Source organism: Equus asinus, chromosome 1 (genome assembly GCF_041296235.1).
Source record: "Equus asinus isolate D_3611 breed Donkey chromosome 1, EquAss-T2T_v2, whole genome shotgun sequence".
NCBI lineage: Eukaryota > Metazoa > Chordata > Mammalia > Perissodactyla > Equidae > Equus > Equus asinus.
This window is the reverse complement of record NC_091790.1, coordinates 107,698,103-107,722,689: the sequence shown is the minus strand read 5'-3', so window position 1 is coordinate 107,722,689 and position 24,587 is coordinate 107,698,103. Positions and strand designations below refer to the sequence as shown.

Below are 24,587 nucleotides of genomic sequence, written 5' to 3'. Positions count from 1 at the left end.
AAATAACGAATTACAAAACAGTAGCTGGAAAGGGAACCTGGTAATGAATATTTATGAAGTCTGCTAACCAGAAATGAAGACAAAAGCTGCCTTTTCTTCTCACATTAAAGTGAAAACAAACAAGAGAGGGAGGAGGCAGCAGGAGAGCCAAAACGAAACTTTCATCTCAGGGATGAAGACAGGGGGCTGGAAGTCTGATATAATATATAGCTGGGACCCGGTAATGCACAGCCCCTAAGAATTCTAACAAACAAAACCCCCAGGGACTTTAATGGAGTTCCATCTTGAACACCCAAACGCAGTCACTTGGCTCATGGTGAATAGATCTAACTCTTGGCCTCCTAGGCAAAGAAGATTGCAAAACTTAAATAAAGATTAAGAACAAGAGGTTGAAAAATGTTTCCTCTTAATGAAGTGCAGTCTCATACTTCATCAACTTTAGTTTTTCCCAAACACAACCATATGTCATCCTTGGGCCAATAATCTGGTGAAATATAATGAATAAAGACTGAAATTTCTTAGTTATTTTATATTGGGTATGTATGCTTGGTTTTTACTTCTGAGTTTCACTGAAGACTGAATAAGGCAACTGAATTTCCTGTTCTGAAAAATGAGCATCACCATGGTCCATCACTAAGAGTCGGAGCTTGGCAGTGGAACATTTGGTTTAAAAGCAGGTTGATAAAAACAGGCAAAAAATTTTGTCAATGTGAGGGCGTTGAAGGGCACAAGTTAGGCCAGGGGAAAGGAAAGTTTTCGTTTCCATATGAGTTTGAAGTATTAAAAGTGGACTATAGCATACTAAACTTTTAAAAACCTGAAAGTAAAAATCTATCAGATCAGCTAGAGACCTCTTCAAACGGAAGAGATCTTTGACAGGGGAGATCTGATGGCAGCAATAGGAATAAAAATAAAACCTTTTCATGTTTGTACTTTAGAGGCTTAAACTGTCCTTAAATTACAGTACTTCTCCAACTTTTGGGACTTTTTTTGAGGAAGATTAGCCCTGAGCTAACATCTGCTGCCAATCCTCCTCTTTTTGCTGAGGAAGACTGGCCCGGAGCTAACATCCATGCCCACCTTCCTCTACTTTAAAGATTTTAATTTTTCCCTTTTTCTCCCCAAAGCCCCCCGTACATAGTTGTATGTTCTTAGTTGTGGGTCCTTCTAGTTGTGGCATGTGGGACACCGCCTCAGTGTGGCCCGACGAGCAGTGCCATGTCCGCACCCAGGATTCGAACCGATGAAACACCGGGCCGCCTGCAGCGGAGCGCGCGAACTCAACCACTCGGCCATGGGACTGGCCCCTTCCTCTACTTTATATTTGGGACGCCTGCCACAGCATGGCTTGCCAAGCAATGCCATGTCCGCACCCGGGATCTGAACCAGCGAACCCTGGACTGCCGAAGAGGAACATGCACACAACCACTGTGCCACTGGGCCGGCCCCTCCAACTTTAAAATACGTATGAGTCCCTGGGCATCTTGTTAAAATACAGATTCTGATGCAGTAGGTCTGGGGTGGGGCCTGGGCCTCTGCATTTTTAAGCTCCCATGTGATGCCCACGCTGCTGGTCTGTAGATCACACTTTTAGTAACGGGTGTGTAGAACACTAAAATAGAAGCCAGAAGATTTGAGTTTTAGCGCCTGCTGCTGGTTTATCACATTAGCATTTGGGAGCATGTCCCCAAGCTCAGTTCTCCAGCTTGGCAGACATGAGCTTGCCCCAGTTACCTCATGGGTCATTGTGAAGCTAAAATTAAATAACGTGCAAAAGTGCTTTGTGAACTTCAAAGAACAAAGAATAGCAGTATTATCACAGTTATTAAAAAAGGATCATAAAGGATAAGTGACCTGCTGAAGGACCCAAAGTGAGAGGTAGAATTAAGCTTAAAAGCAGTATCCTCTGATCTTAAGCAAGTGCTTTAAGCTTCAGTGTGTTGCAAGTTAAGGTAATATAAGAACCAGATCACTTGTATTTCCATCCACGTTGCTGAAATTTATTTCCAGAATACATCGCCCTTCCTGTCTCAATGCATATTACATTGAAAATTTAGATTCGGGAGTGATTCAAGCTTGAGTATTTCCCTAGGTGGGTGGTGGTCACTGTGACTGCTGTAGTATTCTTTGATGCCCCCAGAAGGAGATAACAACACACTGTGTACACACAGTCTACGTAACACCATTGTCAACTGGATACATGTAATGTGGACTAGCATAAATGCCCAATCACAAGAGCATTGCAGAGATGCAACAGACCAATATGGGCTAGAATCAGCAAGGAAGGCTTTCTGGAGGAGGAGCTTTGTTGAGGTGTGCTCAAAAGGAAGAGAAAGGCTTAGGTAGCTTAGAAGAAGGGCGGGGACAATGCTGAGCAGCATCAGAGAGGGAACTAACTGAATGAGTCTTTTGTGATAGCATGCACTGTGTCAGGCACTGTTTTGATAACCTGATCAAGATAATCTTATGTGTTAGGACACTGAGCTCACCTCAATGGATGCGGTAGGGAGGGAGGTCCGGAAAACCAGAGTAAGGACTGTGTATGTTTTTCCTCGTGAGACAGAGAGCCATTTAAAGAGTTTTAACTTGGTAGTAACAGAAGTCATGAAATTGTGTATTTTGATGGGATATATTGGGAAGAATACTGAAGACACAGGAATCAGTACGAATACCTTTAAAACTCATATTTCAGTGGATCCATTTCATCAAGTGAAATCTTAAACAAAACCTCTATCTACCTATGTATGCTAAAAAATTTCTTTAAAAAGAATTACAGTAGAGCCTCTTTGGGTCAGGTGTGATGGGACCCCGAGGTCTATACTCTCGGAGGTTGAACCCTCAGGCCTGCTGGTCTTCTTCAGAAAGAAGGTACTGTGGTGTGACGAGCATCTAAGATAGGACGCTGGAACTAGAGATCCAAAGGAAGCTATGCAGACGTAGTTTTACAAGAGAAGAGCAGATCATTTGGTGGCTGTGACAGAACCAGAGCCAGGCATTTTGGCCTCTGGTCCAGGGCTCTTTCATCTCCATCATTCCATCTCTGCCTGTTACTATGTACAAGACATGACAAGGAGAAAACGCAAAATTCAATGTACTTATTAGTAATATAGAGGCTTCTTAGTGGCTTCCTCTTATCTTCTGACGCTGAGGTCCTAAAAGAGCATTTAGTTAAAAAACCCTAGTCTCATATCCATTCCTTAATCTTATCCCTAAGGAATTAATTGATTGAAAGAGACATCTTCTCCAAAGTTCCTGACTTCCTGCTATTGTTCGAAAGCCCTTCAAAGTGATTCAACACTCGTGAGTATTTTAACAATGTCATCCCAAGATGAGTCACAAAAGGGCTTACACTGGGTACAAACAAATGGCCCAGGATGGTAGGATTTAATTTATTTTTTAATAGAATATAAAGATGACGTACACTAAGATTGAAAGATTATGATAATACCCACCAGATTTTAAAATGTACAGAAAGACTCTTACTCAATGAAAAAGATTTGTTACATTATCAGAAAACCACATACAAGGTGCATATGGACATTTTCAAAGACACTATAAGAAAGTTATAAGGAAAATGAATGTGGATAAATATTTATTCTCTTCCATTCGCAAAACAGAACATACGTGTGTGAGTTTCTAGGAAGCATCGTTTCTGAAATCTGAAATCACAGAACCACAGAGTTCAGAGTTCACCTGAATTCTCCAGGAAGCATCTCAGTGATTCAGGACTGAATCTTGTCTTGTCTTTTTTTCAAGATTTTTTAAAGTGTATACTCTACAAACTCCTTCCCATGTTTTATTGTCCAAGAGCGGAGGAATTCCCTTGATAAAAACCCAGCTATCTTCCTCCTTGAACTTATGCCCATTTTCTCTTGTTCTGTCCTCTGTGAACACGGACACAACATATCCAGCACCCCCCTCACGAAGGCCCTCCACTTACTTGAAGAGGGAAGGCAAGTTATGCCTCTATCTTCCAATCTCAACCAATTCCAGATCCTTTAACTTCTACTCATAGGACTTTCTTTTCATCTCTTTAACCACTTTAGGTTCCCTTTGGAACCCTGCCCAATTTCTCCCCACACATTATAAAAGGGGACTAACAATGGTAGAAGAATTATTGAAATTTGCAGCTGAAGCATCTTGTACTAACCTCCACATTCTACTAAAATAAATGTTATGATAAAAATGACGTTAAAATACATTCTCTATTATAACCCATTGGGCAGATCGAGTGCACTATCTATGGATTATTTGTAGGTAATTACAATAAACGCTATAATTTGATGAATATTTCCTGTGGGCCAGGCACTGAATACTTTGCTACCAAATCCTGGCAACACGTCTAAGAAGCAGGTATTGTCATCCCCATTTTTCACAGGAGCCTGGGCTAGATTGTCAGAGATCTGGATTATGATTCCAGAGCCAGGACCTAAGCACAGTGCATAAAGATGCACGATCACAGACTCATACACGCACTCATGGCATGGTCCATGTGTGGTGGCTGCTGTAGGTCAGGTTCCCTAGAGCCAGACTCTGAGATGAGGATTTCCACGCAGGAATCTTACTTGTGAGGGCCCTTGGGCTCAGCATGTTTGGGAGAGTGAACAAAGTGGGACAAGGCAGTGGAGAAGCTGGGCTGGGGTGCAGCCACAACAAAAGCCCCAGCCAACCCTACAGGTCCTGCAGAGTTGTCCTGAATTGGAGAAAGGGCCTTTGTGTCCCCATTTCAACCAGTCATTGAATGTACGCTGCTGCCCTGGGTGGGTGGTATAACCTTGAGTGAGACACTCTAGCTAAAGGCTGAGGGCAATCAACAAGGAGGGACCCAGCTGTGAGTTCTTAGCTGTCAACACTCCCAGAAGCTGGGGAAAGCGTGCCTCAGTTCTGAAGCAGGCAAGAATCTAGGTGGCATGTCACAGCTCAACTACAGTGACTCTGTTGTCTGATCTCCAACTGAGCATCTGGTTCTGTGTACCTGTTTATGGATTTGTAATTTACAGAAACCATGTAGCTTTAATGCCAAAGAAATCAAATTGAGGGGGGAAAGGAACTATAAATACTGCTTTGTTTTCTTTCTTTTTTTTTTTTTGAGGAAGATTAGCCCTAACATCTGCTGCCAAGCCTCCTCTTTTTGCTGAGGAAGACTGGCCCTGAGTTAACATCCGTGCCCATCTTCCTCTACTTTATATGTGGGACACCTACCACAGCATGGCTTGCCAAGTGGTGCCATGTCCACACCTGGGATCCGAACTGGAGAACCCTGGGCCGCCCAAGCAGAACGTGCACACTTAACCACTGTGCCACCGGCCCAGCCCCGCTTTGTTTTCTGTGCAGGAAGTGAGGACTATCTACCTCTTGCCTCTATGTCTCTCTCTCTTCGCCTCTTTCTGTCTCCCTTTTTCTCTCTGGCTCTGTCCCTTTTCTGTGTCACATTCTCCGTGTGATACACACACTAACATGACAACTCTAAACAAAACACGAAAACTTTGATAGCAAAGAGAGGAAAGAGAAGAGAGAATAATTTGAAGTACTGGTAACAGATAATTATTACCCGAGTGGATACTGTCATGTTTGTATAGTTCTGTCAATGACAAAATACATGTCCTGTAAATGAAAGATGTTACCAAGGATGAATGAACCCTATAAGTAGTTCTGCATCCTCAACAATTTTTTTAACCTCAATCTTTCATCCAAGGTTTTATTCTCTAAACTGTATTAAAAAGACATAATTGCCTCAGGATGGTTCTTGCCTTAAAGAAACAGCACAAATACTTAGACTACTGATCACGAAAAGCAAGTTGTTTCATTTTCCATTGTATAATGAGAACAAACTAAAATGTTTTTAAAGTGGAAAATAAAAATTATTTATTATTTATTGTTACCTATTTATCCATTATGTAGGAGCTTTGAGAAAGCTAGAAAGCCAACAACTAGCAAGAATGGTTTATTAGGGTAGGAATTTGAAATAGATCCCTGGGGGATAATGAATCCAGCTCATATTATGTGGAAATGTGAAAAGTCATTAATTCATATTAAGCGGCCCTGCTAGTCTATTAACAAACACAAAAATACATTCTCTAGTCACCATTCTCATTTTAACACGAGCAGCAAGATATCCGTGCAGAAGCTGGAGTTCAAAAAGTTAATAATAAACCTGAATCAAGAATAATTTCAAAAGTACTCAGACAACAAAAGGCAGTGGAGAGTGAAAATTCAAATGTAGCAGGACATTATCTGATTAGAAATCCGTTGTCATTGTCCTCCACCGAAAGGGCCCACAAACTGCTGAGGCAGTCTATGACCGCTACCGTGGGATTGAATTTGTATCAAAAGTTGGCAGCTCAGCGTTTCCTCTCCCCTTTCTTTTTAAAATCCCACATGACAGAAGGGCATAGGTAACACATTTTACTGTTAAATATGATTTGAGCCTGCTGGAAGACTGCCCATTGAAAAGTGTCACCCTGGCAACTCACCTCTGGCTTCTACTTTTTCTAATAAGAGTTTTCTCCCAAACAACCCTCCTCCACAGGAATTCTGGGGTCTAACCACAGTGCACAAGGAGGGGAGTCTTGAACATTGTTTCAAACTCTAAGTACTTTTCAGTGGCAACTCCAAAACTAACAGAAACTCTATCCATGGCTTTGTTTGCACAAAGGTACTTGCAACATTCACCCTGGAATGCGAGCAGAAAGCAGACACCCCAAACTGTTGCATTTTGTACCCCGCCCACAGTAAGACAGGTCAGAAGACCCTAGCACCAAGCCAAACTACGGTGGTGAAAGCTGATTTGCCTTTTCCCAGCCACCATACTGTCTTGTGTTCACTGCCTGCAACAGCTTCCATATCTGTCCATCCCTCTTCATGTCATCCTTGTGCCCAATGCAGCCAAGCCACGCAGGGGGCAAGCCTGTCAGACAACACCTTCACAGTCCCCACCCCTTAACAAACGAAGGGGGTTCGTTCACCTGCTTCCCACATCCAGGACAGACTGTTTCCACCGCCAATTCCAGAAACACACACTCTCCAGGGCCTCATGTTTTGGAGACATCATTTTAGAATGTCTATCACACAGAGAATATGAGCGAGACAGAAAAAGAGACGCAGAGACAGACAGAGACAGAAAGAGGCAGAAAAAGAGAGAGAACAAAACAGGCAGACATATTTTTTGTGTCCTGCACATAAACGAGTGGAGACTTCTTTTGTCGCTGGCCGCTTTCGGGATGAGTGAATCATGCTTTGTACACGCACCCTGACGATTTACAGCCCACTGGTTTCACAGCAATGACTGACCATTCTGTGAGCTTCAGAGAACAATTCATTGTGCTTGAGACCACCTACAACTCGCATGCACGTGCCGTCATTCTAAGTTACACCAACTCAGCATTTCCAGAAATTCATTTTCTATACATAAAATTCAGTGGGTATTCCAACATATTTGACCAAATGAGAAATATCTTGTGCTTAAAAGTGTTGGTTTTAAAATAATTGATGAGTATCTTTTTTTTACGTATGAAAGTTGTCTTTTATTTAAGAAGGGGAAATAAAACTGGAAAAAAAAATAGGATGTTTCAGGAAACTGGGTTGTGCGGCCAGCACTTGCATTGTTTAGTGCCTAATACATTGTTACTGAAAGTATTGACTAGGGGGAAATTGGCTAGATGATGCATGTTGAGATGACTGTCATTTTCTTTTGAGGAAGATTAGCCCGGAGCTAACATTAGCCACCAATCCTCCTCTTTTTGATGAGGAAGATTGGACCTGAGCTAACATCCGTGCCCATCTTCCTCTACTTTATATGTGGGATGCCTGCCACAGCATCGCTTGAAAAGTGGTGCCATGTCCGCACCCGGGATCCGAACTGGTGAACCCCAGGCCACCAAAGTGGAACATGCAAACTTAACTGCTGCGCCATTGGGCCAACCCCAAGATGACTATCCTTTTTTAACTGGAATTTAAACACAGGTGGTTTTGATTCTCTTCCAATCCTTCACTTTAGTAGTAGAACTGATACAGAGAAACAGAGGATGCCAAAAACCAAATCCATGTTAAAAAAGTTAAAATTCTAAAAATTAAAAATAATAAAACGTTAATCAGAGTCTAAAGTATTAAGGCAAAATCTGTTTGTTGAATGTAGAGAGATTAACCAAAGCACATGCCAGCAGTGTGAACTGATTTACTTAATTCAACTTCCTGTTTTATGACACACAGAAAACTTTGCATTTCAATAAAGATTTGGAATAAGAGAAAAAACGAAGCCGTGGAAAAGGGCAGAATGCGTTTCGACAGACCAGACCAGGGCTCTGGCTCCAGCTGTTAGCATTAAATAAGTTACTTAATTTTGCTTCAAATTAATTTTCTCACATAGAAAAATGAAAGTGATAGATTAGCTGATCTTTAAAATTTCTGGGAAGACAGTAGTGAACTGGACTAGAAAGAGTAAAAAGGGAGCCGTCCGTAACTTTCCAACAGGTCTTAAGGAAAAAAGTCAGGAAGCTAATTAAGGCCATATAATCAAATAAAATTCACTCAAAATCGTACTATTGTAAGCACTATTTGAATTTAAAATTTTTACCCGTGACATTCCCTCAAAGAAGGCTCTGAGTAATGTATTTCAAAAGTCTAGCTCGGGTAGACTGATCTGAAACAGTGCAGCCTCTGTTAGAACAGGCTCCCTACATGACGAACTGGGCTGATGCTGGGAAGACCCCAAGGGAGGGATCCTGGCACCACCCCACTGAAGAATGTGAGAAAGATCCTGCTCAGTCCCCCATAAGCCAAGCTCAAATCCTGGGCAGGGCAATGACAGTGAGAAGTTGACATGAAACCATGATTTATACAGGAAAAAAACCTATACTTTCCAAAGGAAAGCCCCTTTCTTAAATAATTTATGTAACTACAGTGAATTAAAATGGAGAGTGGCACTGGTTTGTAATTCTCCTAAATTTTAGGGTTTACATTTTTTTTTTTTCCCTGAGGAAGATTCACCCTGAGCTAACATCTGTGCCAATCTTCCTCTATTTTGTATGTAGGTCTCTGCCACAGCATGGCTGCCAACCAGTGGTGCCGGTCCACACGCAGGAACCGAACCCCAGCTGCCAAAGAGGAGAGCGCCAAACTTAACCACTAGGCCAAGGGGCTGGCCCCTATATTGTTTTTTAAATACTGGTTTAAATTTCCTTTCATCAAACTAAAAAAGTCACCACATTTTTCCCTAGGAAAAATCCTAATTTATTATGCCTTTCAAAAATAAGACTGACAAGTTACAGATACAAATGAAATGGTAGGTAATGTTAAAATAAAATGGAAACTGAGAATGTGGTGAGTTGTGTTTTAAGTATATGAATGAATAATACTGAAGGCTTCAGTACAAAATCAAATTTATATTTTAAGACAGATTTTTAACGATTGCCTGTAACTGCCAAATAAATGTTTCTAGCCCTGAACTCTCCCCTAACCTCCACAATTACATTTCCAGCTGGTGGGCATTTCTACCTAGATGTCCCATATATACCTCAAAGTCCTTTCCTCCCCAAGAATAAGTCCGCTTCCCCACTAAATTCCCTCTATGGCATCATCACGCTCTCTGTCACCCCAATCAGAAACCTAAGAATCCCAAGTCCTGACATTTTCTCACTGCCGATGCCCAAACTGTCACTAAATCCAACATATTCTAGCTCTTTCAAATTTCTCTCTCTCTGTTCCTCACTGTTTCTACCCTAATTCTAGCTCCCTCATCTCTTCCCCAGATCATTACAAAATGAATCTTCCTTCCTTCAATCTCGCTCACCTCCAGCTCTTTTACTAGACTTTCTCCAGGATAACACACCTAAAATGCCAATGACTGCCAGCCTAAAACCCCCCAGTGCTTACAACACACACACACGACCCATACCTATGGTTCAACAATCCTGAACAACTTATTATTTCCACATGTGGGTTTCACAGCCCTACCTCCTGCTCCTGCCTGCAATGCCCTCCTCCACCCAACCTGCTCTTTATCAAGCTAACTCCTATTCATCCTTCAAGGGTCCTTTCGGGGGTCACCTCCTCCAGAAAGCCTGCTTTTACACACACAGTCCTCTGGCCCCACACTGCATTCAATGCCGTTTCCATTCCTTGATGCACTCTCACTATACTTTTACCATGTTGGAGTTGATCATATATATGGCTGTGTCTGTCTCCTGCAATTGACAGACATTCCTTGAATGTAAGGACTTGCCAATAACCTTTGCTTCCTGAGATCCTAGCAAAGTTCATGGAATCGAATTAAAAATGAATCAAACTACAGAGGAAAACAGATTGGAGGGTATGAGAGTATTTTGGAGGATTATAAATGCTTGGAAATAGTACTTGTTTTTCTTACGCAAATAATACTTCTTGGTTTACAAAGTGCTTTCACAGAAATTATATTGTTTGATCCTTAAAACAATTCTAGAAGGCAGGGTAGGGCAGACATGAAGGCTGATAGAGACCCTAAATGTATAAGAAATTTCTCCGAGAAGAGAAATGTTATTGATTTTTTTAGAGTGTACGTGTGTGTGTTCAAATAAGTCTTCATAGATCAGAGCTACAACTTCAAATAAATTCCTATTTGGTCAAAATAGCCAATAGATTTCCTTTGTCGCTACTAAAAATTCTCCTGAAAAAGAAAAACTCAATTCTTTATAGAGAATTTTCAATAACCTATTCCCCTATTCACTCTTGTCCAAGAAGCAGATTTTGGAAGACACAGAAGGTAATTCAGATTTCTAAAGACAGAGAGAGAATGGATTCACTCTCACCTCCAGAAAATCCACTGGGCCGGGAATTTTCAGAAAGTTTCCCTGATTTCTGAAGCCGTCCTTTTCTCAGCGGGATGCCAACAGCTGAGAGCAGCTTTGGCAAAGTCTTCAGCAAACAGGAGTCGGGGGGGATGCTGAGGAAGAAGATCAAAAAGATTCCTGAAAAGGAAAGAAAAACACAGAACGGTGTCAGGTGTTTTGGGTGGGTGAATTCTATTAAGCTGAGATTTCATTCTACTGGCCGACTAAAATGCATAAGGGGAACTTACTACATATTAAATTCCGCAATTAATTTTAACCAAGCATTACTGTACTTCACCACATCAACGTCTAAGAAACTTTAAGCCATTTAATGGCAACAGGTAATGAGAAAAGGTAACATAATTCCAATTACATTTTGGTACAGGATAGAAGACTGACTGACTCTTAAATAGCAGGAAACCACTGTGTACACAAATCAAAGAGGAAAAAAGGCACTTAATCTTATTCTACTTTAATAGTTCATGGGAATACACGGAGCTTTACAATCCCATCAACGCAGGCCACGGCTGGGAAGAATCTAACACAGAATGCAAAGAACAAACAATCAAGAACTAAGTATTTGATCAAGGTTGATGGTGTCGGAGAGGAACTCAGCAACGCAATTACGTTTTAGAGGGAGCTTTGAAGGCGGTGAGAAGAGAAGGCATCCGGGGATAAAGAGGTTGCTGAACACATCATTGTAAGAAAACAAGCACAAGGTCAGGACAGAACTACAGAGAAGGAAACCTGAATTAAATGGAAACCAACTAACAGGGGTGTTTATTTAACACCTCACTTTTATGAGAAAGGGTACAAATCACAGAAAGGATTGTTCAGAAAACCTGTTTTCAACCAGAACTTGGGGTCAGTCTGTAGTGACAACAGCAGGAGCTGGGCGTTTTAGACCTGCCTCCCTTACTGACAGTCTGACCTTGGGCTTGCTAGCTTCTCAACCTTGTGGGCACATGAGCACCCCTGGGAGAGCTTTTACAGAATATTGATGGCTTGGCCCCAACCAGGCCAAATAAATCTCTGACCAATTAAACCAGAATCTCAAAGGGATGGAGCCCACGCATAGGCAATTTTTCCAAAGAGAAAGTCAAGTATGTTCTTCGATGACTCATCCAGCTCTAACATTCCGTCTTCTCTACATATTTTGCACCTGATAACTCAAGTTTGTTTTAAAACAAATACAATTTAAATTAATAGCATCCAAAATTTTAAAACCCTACAAAATTAAGTAGATCCCCAATTTTCGAGAGGAGGGAACCGAGGCTTAGAGAGGTACAGTGATTTATGCAACATCCAAGCATAGTACCAACACCAGGATGGAATCAAGTCTTGCGGGGAGAACAAAGTCAGATCTTGAGCTGGGGCCGGACGCAGCTCCATTTCAGGCTGGGCTGGGGATGATACGAAGACATGGAGCCACACTGTTGACTAGGGACTGATGCCACTGACTCTCTGGGCACAGGACAGCATAACCTCAGGGTTTCCGCCCCTTAAGGAATAATAAAGATAAAAAATAACCCTAGTAGCTAAATTGCTGAGCACTTTGTATGAGCTAGACACCGTGCTAAGAAAAGTGTCACTCCTCACAAGAATCCTCTGACCTAAGTACTGTTATTACCCCCAATTTATAAATGAGGAAACTGAAGCCAAGAGAGCTTAATCTTGTCTCCAAAACAGTGGAACTGGAATTTTAACAAAGCTAGTCTCTCTCCTAACTATGTATTTCCTCAAGGGTACGCAGTTAGTTAAGAGGCAGCTGGAGGCAACGCCACTCCGCCCTTATCTGCTTTGTCTTTTTTTGTCACAATGCATTCTCACACCCGCAAAGTGGAAGTGGAAGCATTCTGGAGTCTTCCTGGTGTTTTCAGATTGTCTCAGATTAAATAACTCAGTTCTGTTGTTTGTGAGAGGATTAACATTTTATGGAATGATTCTTACTCTCCCTTCGCAACACACACACACACACCCAAATCAGTAGAGTTTGAATGGTGAGATTTAATTACACTATTTTGGAGTCTTCAGCTCAGGCAACTATCAGAAGAGTCATCACTGGAATCTGCAGAACATCACTTACAATTCATTTGGAAAAAATTTATCAAACATTCTTACACTCATCTTATATCATCTTAGAGAAGTATCCTTGTTGCAATTTGCTGCTCCATGACATCATGTATATTACTTTCTTTCTTTAAATAGCATTGTTATTGACGATAATAAAATCTAATTTACAAATATTCCACATAGGAAATATATTTTATTTAAGAGGCTAATGCAAAAGCATTACTGTTTCTGACACCTTAGGCGATAACCTAATTCTACCGTGCCAGAATTATCTTCATGGCTCATTTTAATAATAATGCAAAAAGATGGTTTTCATTAGATGCTTCCAGAAAGAAATGAGTGATCATAAAAATAAAAATACAATTTTGGGAATTGGAAGGGGCCTGGAAGGTCATCATATCCAACCATCTATTCTGCCTATGGCCCATTCCATTTTTAGGGAATTCTGTATGGAATTGAATCTCTCTTCCTGTAGCTTTCATTCATTGGTCCCAATTCCAGCCTTTGGAGACATATCCAGATTTGCATTCTAGTGGAAACTTCCCCAACCACCCCATTGTTCAGAAGAGCAGGGATAAGCTGTTGTTTTAGCAGAGGAGGCCACTGACTGGAACAGGGGTCTGCACCCGACTCAAGGGCAACCCACAGATGATAATCAGCTAAGTCAATCAAACTAGCACTCTCCGGGATTCGGATTGGATACTGGGAGTCAGGAGAACCTAGTGAATATGCAGAGGCCAGCAGAAAGTCCAGAAGAGAGACCATAAGAGACGAGTCATTCCTAGCAGTTGCCTCCAACCTTGGTAACCTCCCACTTTCCAGATCCAGACAGAGTAGCTGTGTGGTATCCTCCTTAGGGTGCCCTGAGTGAGTCTCTGTTCTCTATAGCCCCAAAGGCCCAATACACATGGACTAAAATTATAGCACCTCATTTACCAGCCGTTCTTATAGCTGCATATCAGACTGAGAATGAATATCTCCCTTATCTTTTTGTAGGTACTTTTGTTAGAACCAAGCGAAGGCTTTATTTTCACCTCATTAACAGTTCACCTTTTTAGAATGGAGTCCACTATTCCAACTTGCCAAGAACTTGCGACTTCTCAATTCTGCCCTTCCAAAATATCTTATGCCTCTCACCTTCTCGTCATCTACAAATTAGATAAGCATGCCATCTAGAATAATGTTTACGCGATGATAAAAACACTGAATTGGACATTATTTCACAGAGCTAACAGTGGTATAAAAAATAGTGAAAAAATTGTTAAATAAAAATGAATTTATTTTAGTGTCAAGGTCATTATTTAAAATTGATAATTACCAATTCTCCAAATCGATTGCAAATCCTCCTGAAGATATAAATTAGCTACATAAACTGATGGGACCAAGCAATTCATTTCCTGGATAAAGGTTTTAACAATTACTTGGTAGAGACTGCAAAACCTGGAAGAATTAGGTTTCAGCATCATTAGAGAAAATTAGGCCATAGCTGAGATAATTGGCAACATGAACTTGGTAGTTAGAGTAATTACCTGTGCAGCAGACCAAGAAGTTATGTTTGAGAAACATATTGCAAAAAACAGAGCCAGGAAAGCTTCATCCTTCCCTGAGGCAATCATGGAAATTAGCAGAATCTGTCATTTTAGGTTATCTGGCATACCCCTGCCAGTGTGAAAGTGTTCTCCAAAGATCTCAACCGCTTCATCTAATTTAGCTTTCAGTAAGCCTCATGAGATCTCTCTTTATTGTAAAAAGCTCGTGTCTGCTTTTCTTAGTTTTTCTGTCTCCACCCTTACTGTCTAGCTGTCAAGCTGCAATTTCTCACGGTGGTCAGCATGCCTGGACGGAGCAACGCAACTCATCCTCACTGCTCTAACTGGATACGTTTTTTTTAATATGTGGGTCGCTGCCATAACATGGCTGATGAGTGGTGTGGGTCTGCGCCCAGGAGATGAACCTGCAGACCTGGACCGCCAAAGTGAAGTGTGCTGAACTTAACCATTACATCATGGGGCTGGCCCCTCATTGGATACTTTTGGTCCCTCCAGGGCCAACTTTATGTAAAGTAAGACTGGAAAGCTTCAGAGAGAGGACATGAGGGGCCAGTCTGTAAAGAAAACCTGTAAGCATTTGTGTAGATTTCAGACCATCTCTGTTGACACTCAGAGCCCTTCTTGGCTTGCTCCTTTCGTCTCAGCTGTGCTGAACTGCTAAACTGTTCATTCAACAATTACTGTTTAGATCCTCTAGGGGCAAAGGACTGCCCTGGGAGTCACAAGAAACACAAAGACGACTAAGAGTCAGCAACTTCTGCTCAAAGAGAGATGAGAGATAATAATACCATCTTGTATTGTACAGCATTTTGTGGTTTATTTTTCACAGAAACATTCTCACTTAATATTGAAAAATAAGTATTTTTCTCGCCATGTTACAGACAAAAATGAAGTTTCATTAGTAAGGGTCGGTGACTTCTCAGTGATTCATCACAGCTGGTAAGTGGCAAAGACAGCACTCCAGAGGTAAGTTTTGTGATTCTTAGTCCACATTACTTCCACCAGCTCACAGGTGCACTCATTGTTTACATAGATAACATGACTACATAGCAACATATATTGAGTGCTTATTCCATCCTAGGTACTTTTGTAACTGGTTAGCACATCGATCCTCATGACAACTTTACGACGTGGGCGATTTTATTATGCCCATTTAATAAAAGAGAAAACTGAGCCACAGAAAGTGGACGTATGGCCCAAGGTGGTATGGCTAGCGGTGGCAGAAAGCGACAAACACCATGAGACCAGTGCCACCCAGAAGAAATGTGGAAGAAGTCATTGGATCTGTTGCTAGGAAGAGCGCTAAGAAAGTTTTGGAACGTTTTCTAGCATTTCCAGAACAGTGAGACTTTTCTTCTCTTGTAAATCCGGTGAGAAGACACTGGCATCAGAGATGAGAAAAAGATGGCAATTCCAAGCAAAGATAGAACTGAGCTGCCTCCCCGGCCCCTCCACCACGGCTGTGGATGTGTGAGTGACTTGGCAGCACAGAGAGGTGCTGGCACAGGAACACCATCTGTTGCTTTAATACTTGCTATGCATACTTCTGTTATTTCAAATTATTTGGACAGATCACACTGGTTGAGCAAAGCAGAGAGAGGAGACCCTCGGCGTTCATGGCCTTCTATCGGTGGTTGGTGATTTCACAGTGACGGCCCGGGAGGCTCATGAAGCATGATTTGGCAGTCGGCTGGGACATCAATTTGAATCGCAGAAACTCACTGGAGGTTCTCCATTCCGAACTTGTTTTCAGGTATGAAAGGAGGGAGCCAGTAAGACAGGATGCGCTTCAGCATCACTGAGTGATTTTCATGGCCCAGATAGGGGCCAGGGGCTCCCGAGACTGTACTTCTTTTAATCCTACAATAATCCCATAAAGTGGCCATTGTTATACCGATTCTCCACATGGGCCTACTGAGGCACAGGGAAGTCCAGCAACGCCCCCCAAAGTCAGAGAGCTTGTCCATGTCAGAGACGGGATTTGACCCAGTCTGTCTGACTCTGGGCTATGGCACGCCTCTTATAGCCCCGCTAAAGGTATTAAATAAGCAAACAAATAAACAACAATTTTGCAGGAGGGGAAGACACCAGGTGAGAGAGAAAACTGTAGCGAATGTTGGAAAGACGGTTAACGTTAGATGTGACGTATAATCAAAAAACACGGGACACTCAGTGGCACTATGTTCCAGGAGAAAAGCCAGGAGCCTCTACAAACCTTTCCATACTCTTGAACTGAGAGATGCCCTGAAGCCCCAGAAACGAGTCCCCATGGGGCCTGCTGTGTTCCTAGGAATTCTGAGGTAGAAAGAGAAATGTTTCAAAGACAGGAAGACGCCTGGCCTCGCACCCAGGGAAATGTGTGACTGACACAGACACTGTGAAATGCCGACAAAGTGCCTGGTGAGCCCAGAGGAGGGAGAAAGTCCTTCTGGCTGGGAGCAGGCAGTAAACACTGACAACCTCACTGAGACATTCGTTGGCAGTGAAAGAAAGGGGAGAGACGGAATGGAAACTCTAGGGAGCAAGAGAGATGGGAAGTGATTTCAGGCCAGAGGAGACTTGAGCTCATTTGCAGGCTGAGAAGACAGCTGCAATAAGGAGAGGCAGAGAGAGAACAAAGCTGCATGTGGCAAAGCCGTGGATAGAGACAGGCCCCGTGCAGAGGGCTGGCCATAGGGACACACATAGGGGTGTAGGCAGTCCCCACCGTACTTTAGGCACTTTACCTCAACATAAGGCATACGTGGACTCGTCTCATGTCTTCTCCCATGCTGGAGAGAACACCTTTCAGACTGAATCTCTTCTGTTAAACTAATTTTCAAGAACTAAAGCCACAGCCCATATGCAGAAACCTGCTTATCTGCATATTGCCCGCTCTTCTTGGTAAAAAACAGTTGGAGTCAGTCAAAATGAAATGAAATGCCAACACACTTCACCAGTAATACAAATGCCTTGCCACCTCGAACTTGAGTTTAATGGAATAAACAAATCAAATTTGCTTTGATGACTCTGAAAAGCAACTGAACCCCTTCCAACTTGAGCAGGGGTTTGTTTATTTTGTTTAGCTCCAGTCATTTATTCAAATCGCTCAAGAAACATTCAGGGAAGTGCCTACTGCGTAATGCACGCGAGTTCGAAGCTGGAATGCCAATGATTTTTATTTTCGTTCCTCATTTTGACTGGATTGTTTTAGACGGGGTTTTATTTTTATTTGGGGAAAACTCTTGCAGCTGATTTTTAACATTTATTTTTTCTGATAAAAGTGTTTTCATTTTTCAAAGTAGGAAAAGTACAGAAAAATTAGAAGAAAAAATTAAAACCAAATGTCTTCTTTCACCACCAGAAATAAAAATGCTCAACATTTTGGCACATATCTTCCAAGTGTTTTATTTCTCCCGTGTGCACGCATGTCTGCATACACATTTTTTCAAAAGAAAAGTGGTACTATGCAGTAGGCACTCATTTAGTAACTTGCTGTTCTCACTTAACAATACAAAATGAGCATTTCCCCAAGATTCTGATTTAACTGGTCTTGAGTGGGATCCCTAATGCGAAGCCAAGAACCACTGACCTAACATACAATGAATCTTCCCAAATTTAAATTAACTGATAAATTGATATGAACGATATGAAATTGATAAGAGAATATTTTTAAAGAAATGATTTTATCATTTTCAAGTACAAAGAATAACAGTTTTGCTTTTTTTGTGTGAGGAAGATTGGCCCTGAGCTAACACCTGTGCCAACCTTCCTATATTTTATGTGGGATGCCTACACAGCATGGCTTGATGAGCGGTGCTAGGTCAGTGCCCAGGATCTGAACCTTCAAACCCCAGGTCTCCAAAGTGGAGTGCACGAACTTAACCACTACACCACCTGGCTGGCCCCCCAACAAATCTGCTTTTTAAAAAAGTGCTACCCAGGAAAGAAATGTAGAGTGTTGCTTTAATAATTTGTAATAATTCATTAATCAAATTCATTAATTTATTAATCAAATTCAGTAATCAAAGAGCCTTTGTGTAATATTGTGTACTGGGCACTATTCTAAGTGGATCATGGATCACGTGCATGTCTGGAACTGATACTTTTTAAGAGCCCAACATTCTCTTAAGTGGATTCACACTAGATTAAATTCACGAACTCGTTTAGACATTGATTTTTCTGGGAAAAACTAAACACAGAAAATGTAAAGATGAACCTGTTACGGCCCCATGGAGCGATCACGGATTCTCTAGGGGAGCAGTTCAAATCCAGGAGGTTTGGGTCTATCTGCCAAGCCACTGAGCTGGGCACAGGCTTTTTAGCAAGAATGTGGGAAAAGCTGTCCCAGAAAATTGGCAGCTTCCGGCCAGAGGCCACCATCATCCCGCCTGACAGCTGAGGCTCCGTGCCAGTGCTCCATCCATAGATACCAAGACAGCTTCGCATCCATAACAAACTAGACAAGCCCTCTTATTGAAGAAAATTAATATTCAATATTCGCTCACATATGTCTTTACTCTGTTATTAATAAGAAGCTTGGGACATCATTAGTGTTGGCTTTGAGTGCAGCCTGGAACTGCACCCAGCTGGAAAGGGGCCACGGGGCATAGAGTTTCATTACAAACCAAGGCTAAGCACTCTCTGAAAGGCATTAGAAGAAAAGAAATGGAACCGACCCTCCTTCAGAAAGAACGGTCTCCCCAAGTTAACTGGGATGACTGTGTGTGGTGGCAGGGACAGAACTGTGGCTGTCACAGGCACGGATCTTGTCAGTTCCTTGTCGCCTCAGCCTCCGTACAGCACTGCACGGCAAGGGGAAATCAGGTAAATTAAGCACTCTGGGTTGGGGAACGAGAGCTGTGACATGTCCTGAGAGTTGCTTGTGGCGAAGCAGGTTGTGCAACCCCTGGCCAGATGCAAAAGGCGGGTGACAGACAGCAGACCACCCCAGTGGAACACGGTCCTTCTAGTCAGAGAAGGAATGAATGCAATAACGCCAGGCAGGAATTCAAGAGAAAGGTCAGAGTCGACGGTGCAGACTATTAAGAGACATGCAAACTGGGAAAAGGTAAGATTTCCAGACTGCTCACCACTATGACCACTTCAGCTAAAATGATGCAATACTCGGCTTGTATTTTCCCCAATAGAAATGGATGAAATATTTTATATCCCTTACAGGAACAAAAGTAAGACCGACGTGCAACTTACTCTCGATAACCAGCCCAATGCTTTTCACAGCTCCCTCCTACTAACAGCCTGTGGCAGCTACATTCCTACTAAAACCTGGGGCTCCTCAAGACACTTCCTCCCCAGAAGTCTCCATCTGCCGGACACCCACTGCTGGCCTCTCGGCAGGGCCTCTTAGATGCATGCCTGGTCACTCTTCAACTCCATTCTCACCCAATGGCCTCTCTCAGGTCACCCCAGTCTCCAGGCACCATGACTGAGGACCAGGTCACCCCAGCTTCAGACCGATGCCCAACACAGGGGTCCAGGAACCTAGCTTTGTTTGAGGGGTGGGGAACAATGCCTTAACCCCCCTCCCACATTGTTCTAGGTGTTCGAACATCACCTTACGAGAGACCTGTGATGGTCCCTCATTTCAGTGGTCAGAAATTCAACTTTAACAAAATTGCCCCAGACAAAAACAATCCTCCCGTCCCATAGAAACCGTGAACACAAGGCTATGTTTGCCTTCACTTGCTGTATAAAATAATATGCATAAGCTTTTGGAGGAAACCTAGATTCTCACACCATCTACATCATAATTTCTAGCTCTCCCTAGTAAACTCAAAACCAAAAACTTTCTATTTTACCTATTATATCTTTCTTTTCAAAAAGCTGTCTTTGGTTGATTGATTTCCCACTTAAGCCAGGTATGTGTCCCACCTTTGGTTTATTTCTGCCACTGCCCTGGGTTGGTTTTTAAATCATTACAAAAGGCAGAACGCTGAGACATTAAAAAACAGAGGCAGACTCGCAAGAACCTGATTTCTGACTCACAAAACTCCCAAAGCCGTATCAACTGAGTAGACCTTGAATTTCAAGTTAACAAACTTCACTGAAGTATAGAGACAAAAATATAAGCCCACGAGTGTATACCAAATATCCCATGATTCAATTTTGGTCTGTTTCCTTGTAAGATGATTCTTGTCGCTCCAACTGTATTTCACCAAATTTCTTATAAAGAAAAGCGCTGTTACAGTGATTTCAGTATAAACTGATATTTCTCACACAGTCCTTTAAAACATTACAAGCCATTTCAGATGAAGACTGGAGGGTAATTTTCCTGTAGAAGAGATGAAGGTGAAACCTGAGAGCACGCGGTAAAAGTCCGATGGGTTTCCAGGAGCCTAGTGGCTGCCAGTTCTCAGGGCACAGGATCTCCTTGGGGCGCCTGCAGAAACCTGCTGATGCTCGGGGCCCCATTCTCAGGGACTTAATTGGTCTCTGGCGGGGACTGGGCCTTGATCAATGTTAAAGCTCCTTCTAATGTGTATTAGAGGTAACCCTTCTCCCGGGTAGATTTTACTTCAATGGAGCACTAGGAACTTGCAACCATAGAACAGGTCACCTGGTGGGAGGCAAGGCCCCTGTCACAGCAAGTGCGGAAGGAGGAGCTAGGTGTCGGAACCCCTATCGGGGATGTGAAGAAAGGGGTCCTCCGATCTTCGAAACTGATTTTTTTTTCCACTCTAGTTCTACCTGGGGTCAGTGTTTAAGCTAGAGCAAGAAAAGAAAAATGCCACATTTGCAATGGCATCCTTAGAACCTCAAAGTCTGTATAAAATCTTCCATATTGCCCACATAAAACCTGTCAATCTGCACAGTAAAATCAAATTTTTATTCTGCCTTCAGTGTTACTCTACTTAAAAAAAAAAAATCTTTCCTTCCACAATGAATTGAATTATTGTATTCTAATTTTTTATACTCTTGTCCAACTTTCTACTACTTCAGCCTATAAAAGGCCTTCTTTAATCAGTTGCCATTTGTTTTTCTTCAATTCGTAAAAAGAATTCCTCATCCTAAGTGTTCTGTGAAATGCCATTGGTACAGAACTACCTATGGCTTCTGTCCCAATTATCTTTCCTTTTTTTTCTTTTTTAATTCTTAAGCATTAACGTGAAAAGTTCCTCTGACCCTTTCTGGGAGATGATCTTTGACTCTTATTTAAAGGATGATAGCTTTGAGAGCTTTTCCTCCCTTAAATTTAGACAAAGTTTTACACGCAAAAGCAAAAAGAGTAAAAAGAGAAAGTCTTTTCATGTCCCAGTCCTTAGGGGGGATTTTGTTTTTCTAGTTTTGCTTTGTCGTTTCTTCTATGACTGGTCTCATACCATACATGCTCTTACAACTCGAATTTTCAACGTAACGACGTGTCTTGAGATCCTTCCACACCAGTATAAATAGGCCTACCTCTTTTAACAGACATCTAACATGATGGGCCTGCCCTAGTTTGCTTATCCATTCCACTCTTGAGAGGTATCTTATTTGAACCTATTTTCACGGTTAGAAATAAAACTGCAATGAATAATCTTGTAAATATATTTATGCATATATAAATTTCAAAAAAATGGGATTTCTGGGTCAATAATTTATTTGTATTTCAAATTTCGATTAAAAAAATTATCAATTGATCTCCAAAAAAGGCTGTAATTATTTACACACTTATAAGAAGGTATAAGAATGTTTCTCCACCTCTTTGTTAATACTAGCTACCATCAACTTCAAGTTTTCCAATCTCAAAAGCAAAAAAGAACTTTTGGGTTTTGCCAAAGTTTGGAGTATAAGCCAAAGGATAAATAGCAATTTTCTAGATTGTTGTTACATTTTTAGAAAAATTATGAAGTTACACTATCACAGCAGATGTCTAAAATCTACCCCCAAACCTGGCATTTTGCTCAGATTCTAAGATTCCAACACACCTTTGCAGACAACTCCTTCCTCTTTATAAATCCTTACCATTACATTAGCCTTCAAAAGACAACTCAAAACTCACCTCCTCCTGGAAGCCTTCTTTGATTAATTCCCTTGATCTCACACATTTTAATCCTTCCTCTACTCTGATCCCTCAACACTTAGGCATTTAGTTTGTGTTGACTCTTAAATCTCCCTTTGTATCTCCCAATAATACCAGTAAGGCAGAAACAGAGGAGGCCATTAACCAACAGAAGCAAATAAAGATTTATTAAACACATTATATTTAGTTATTTGATGAATATCTATGTGTTGGGTGCTGTACTGGACCCAATTTATGTGCTTTTCCAGATTTTTCTGCCCTCCCCCCTACACTGTTCCTCAGGCTGCTTACTCCAGGTAAAGTCTCTGCACCCACTGCCACCTTGTCTCCCAACACCACCAGGTGTCTGAGTCCCCCAAGGGTGATGGTGCTGGCTCGGCGTCTGTGACGAGCCCTGTGCAGGAGCCACGGCTGCTCTGGTACCTGGTCCACCTTCACTGGTATTATGGGGGCTCTGGCTCTGCCCACCACTTCCACATTCCCATGAAGCACCAGGCTGTGGCGTAGCAGATCTCGCTCCCCACAGGCTGACCAGAGGGGCTGGGTAACACAGCATGGAAACAGGAACTTAAAGCCCAAAGGGGTGACCTTGGCCAACAAGAGACGGGACAAGAAGGAGCTGGAAGGTCAATCCTCACCTTTCCTCCCTCTGACAGTCTGTCGTGAGGTACAGTGGCTCCCTATCTTCAAGACAATGTATGTGACAGACCAACTAACTGCGTTTTCTTGAGAAGCTATGGGCAGCTTGGCATCATGTTATCTTATATTTGTCTTGCTCCCCCAGTCCCTCACTATCGCTGTTCTGGAATCGCACCCCCTCATAGAGCCTTCCCATGTAAGTTTTGCCTCAGACTCTGTTTTCTAGAGAACCCAAGCTAAGACACACCTACCATCTACATAAACACTGCACCAAATATTAGACCAGCCCTGGGAAGGGGTACAAAGGACAGAGAGAAGAAACCTTACAGAACGTCCACAGCAAACTTACGATCTGGGGAGGCAAGACATCGACACATGTAACAATAAGTGAAAAAGACAAAATGGAGGATGAGAGAAACCAGAATGAATGCAATAAAGGGATAAATTGCCAGAGGTTTAGAAAAGGGGAACTATTTTATAGGACCCTTTGTATAGGGTCCACGATAAATACAGAAGGTATTCACAGAGAAAAGGAAAACCATTAGGTATCACCTACAGCCGATGGCTAGGGAGGAGGGTGTCCCCCGGAGAAGAGCCACCCATTGAAGACAGCAGCAGCGGGTGTGCTGTGGAGAAAGGGCGAGAACCCTAAGGAGAACCATCTCTCCCAAGCAGAAGGGCTTAGTGGGGAGCCAGGACAAGTCCAGGCCATGGCAGAGGGCTGAGGGCAGGGCAGAGGGGTTTGGGGGGTGAAGGACATTCCCCACTCTGCATATTCCCGTAGAGGAGCTGAAATACCCTTCCCCTTTCTCTGGAAAGTAAAATATCCACATAATGTCTCTAGCTTCTCCCCACAACCTCCCTCACACCTGAGGCATCAGCATGGAGAGTTTGGGAGAAGAAACTGATCTTCCTGGCACGGAGTCTTCTGGCCCCTTTTTGGATCCCGCAACTGACAAAGAAGGCTCATTTATGTTCACACCCCAGAAGAATGACTCTTCCATGACAGAACGGGGCCAGCAGCTCACATGAGCCCATCTCTCTAGACCAGCGTGACCAAGATATTCATCTTTATCCAGCAAGGATCACACAAGGAGGTTTAAATAACATATTCGCATTAAATAAAACTGCAAACGCAATTCTAGGAACAAGATAGAGACACAGAAAAGACAGCACATTTCTTTTAAGGTACCATAGTGTCTATTTTAATCAGTATTTTACAGATGTTTTGAGACATTCTAGCTAAACTGACATGGTTGACAATGCCGGATGGAACTGCCTCAGGGAGAAAAAAAAGAAAAGATTAAACCTTCAGCATGTGGCAAAGAAACCTGCTTTACCAGAACTATGCTTTGTCATTTCTCTGATCAGAGAGATGTTTCTATGGCAGCAGGTCACACGTTCTGGCCAGAAGGCAATTATGCAGGGATCTTTTTCTTTCATTTTCTATGTAATTGCCTACCTCTTTGAAAAAGAAACAAATAACAATAAAAAAGTCTTTCTTAACCAGAGCGATTAATA

At 42.3% G+C, this 24,587-nt stretch overlaps 1 protein-coding gene across 21 annotated transcripts in view; it reads right to left on the bottom strand.

The window, feature by feature from the left end:
* Window positions 1-24,587, bottom strand: part of NRCAM (neuronal cell adhesion molecule) — a 252,691-nt gene that overhangs the window by 188,371 nt on the left and 39,733 nt on the right. For 20 of the 21 annotated variants that reach the window (XM_070504877.1, XM_044770200.2, XM_044770256.2 and 17 more), the window contains exon 2: window positions 10,782-10,940. The gene's annotated coding sequence lies outside the window, so the exon portion shown is untranslated. Of the gene's footprint in view, window positions 1-10,781; window positions 10,941-24,587 lie in introns of those variants that run through there. The other variant, XM_070504784.1, reaches the window with a different exon arrangement.